Source organism: Hibiscus syriacus, unplaced genomic scaffold (genome assembly GCF_006381635.1).
Source record: "Hibiscus syriacus cultivar Baekdansim isolate YM2019G1 unplaced genomic scaffold, ASM638163v2 tig00001713_pilon, whole genome shotgun sequence".
Lineage (NCBI taxonomy): Eukaryota > Viridiplantae > Streptophyta > Magnoliopsida > Malvales > Malvaceae > Hibiscus > Hibiscus syriacus.
Genome location: NW_024061883.1, coordinates 1,436,327 through 1,438,711, shown reverse-complemented (window position 1 = coordinate 1,438,711; position 2,385 = coordinate 1,436,327). Strand labels below are relative to the sequence as shown.

At 37.7% G+C, this 2,385-nt stretch overlaps 1 pseudogene; it reads left to right on the top strand.

The window, feature by feature from the left end:
* LOC120131786 lies at positions 1–1,935 on the top strand (annotated as a pseudogene).
* Positions 1,936–2,385: the final 450 nt, after the last annotated feature.

Below are 2,385 nucleotides of genomic sequence, written 5' to 3'. Positions count from 1 at the left end.
TCAAAAGTGGAAAGAGAAAAACAAGCCTTCTTGCATCTTTTATTACAGAAAAGCGGCATCCACAAGAAAAATCTACTTTCAGCATTTCTCCAAAAATTCAACCTCTCAAATCTCACAACCTTCAATCCAAACAGCACCCTATCCCATGGCCACCTCTTCCCCAACTGAGGAAAATGTCTACTTGGTGAAACTCGTCGAGCAAGCTGAGCGTTACGAGGAGATGGTCAAGTTCATGGAAAACGTCTCTATTGTCTCCACCCTGACGAACTCTCCGTCAAGAAAAGTAAGGGTAAATAAAACTCGAATCGTGTAAAAAAATCAATTTTTTCGAATCAATTCAACTCGAAAAAATTTGACTCGAATTGATTTCGAGTTGCAATTCTATAAACTCGAGTCGAAATTTTTATTAATTGATGAATTTATTTTCAAGTTTAAGTTGAGTCATTCGACTTTGTATGATATATGTATATCACATATGAAAAAATATAAAGAAATATATTTGTATTGTATATATGATTATAGAAAGTCATTTAAATTGTAATAAAATAATATTATAATATTATAAATGTTTACAATTAAATTTAAACATAAACTCGAAAAATCAACTTGACTGAAAAAATTTCAAGTTAATTTCGAGTTGTAAAATATGACTCATCAACTCGAATAATTCAAAATTTTTTGACTCGACTCGACTCAATCGTATGCTCACCCATAGAGGAATGGAACCTCCTCTCCATCGCCTTAAGAATGTGATCGACGCACGACGTGCCTCCTGGCAGATCGTTTCCTCCATCAAGCAGAAGGAGGAAGGGCGTGGTAACCAGTGTATCAAATAGCGTTCCGAAAACGTTATAGCGGCCGTGATATTGCGGTTGCGCCACCGTCCGAAACTGATTTTCCTGGTTTTTGCGGTGGATCACAGATTCACACCAATCTCAGTCGATTGCGCCCGTAATTTAATAGGAATAAGATGATTGCGCCGATAACGGGACGCAACAACCGTTATTCAACCGTGGCGCAATTTTTTTCCAGACAATGATGGGGGAAGGAGGAAGGGAGGAGGGGAGGGGAGGGGAGGGGGAAGAACTTACCTTTGACTGCTTGCTCTTTGTTCAATCCGGAGAATCCAAAGAAATGAAAATTAGGCTTGAAAAGAAGAAAAACAAAGTAGATCCACAAAATTGAAGAAAAAGAAAAGAAGAAGAAACGAACAGTGTCAATGATTTTTGTTTGCGTTAATGTTCGGTCGAAGCTGACAACAACCCTTAGCAGAACTAGAAAAATCGGGGAAGGGGAGGGAGAAAGGTCGGGGAAGGGGAGATTTATTTTCTTTTTTTTAATAATTTTTAAAATATAATTTTAAAGGATATATTAATTTGAGATCCCTATCACTTTTAAAATTTATAATTTAATCCTTAGTTTAAAATATAAACTTTAATTTTTATTTAATTTAGTCTTAATTTCAGTAATCTAAATTTATGTAATTTTATTTTAATTATATTTAATTTAGTCATTTTAGGGTAAGTTGTGCGATATTTAAAAAAATCACGACCGTGATATCCGCAATGACATCCGTTATGTCCATAACCGTGTTAAAAGCGACGCGACCGAAAACGTGTCCGCAAACGCTATTTAAAATGATGGTGGTGACACCGACCATCTCTCGGTTATCCAAGAGTACATGACCAAGATCGAGGCTGAATTGTCGGATATTTGAGTCAGAATTTTAAAGCTCCTCGGAGAGAAGCTCGTTCCGGCAGCCAAGAGCGGTGATTCCAAGGTCTTTTACCTGAAAATGAAGGGAGATCACCATAGGTACTTGGCTGAGTTCACGACCGGGGATGACAGGAAAGCCGCTGCCGAGAACACGCTCACCGCGTATAAAAATGCTCAGGTTTGTGGACATTTTTGATCCGTGCATTTGTTTGCCTTGATTTGGTTAATTTTAGACGTGACTCGTGATGGGTAATTTCTTTTCTTATTCTGGTTGTTGCTTAGTTGCTGGATAGTTTGGTCTTGTTTATTGATCTACATTAATGGTTACGGCCTTTTCTTTATTAACCACTGTTTGTTTTATCCATTTAGGATGATGCAACGGACGAGACCAAAGAAGCTCCGAAACGCGAGGAGGAGAAACAAGAGTGAAGTTGGCGTTATCGATCGTAGCATTTTACTTCTCTGGTTACTTTTGTATGGAGAAGTCACTTAGGTGGTTCCCTTCGGTTACTTGTTCTTAGGAGATGATGCCTCTCGGTTTATGACCCGTTGAAGTACTGATAAAGGTGTGTCCCTAGTATTTCACAAATTATATTATTTTTACAGTTGAACCTTTCTAATTGAAATGAGGCAGGATATATGCACTCTTTCCTAATTGATTTCTTGACA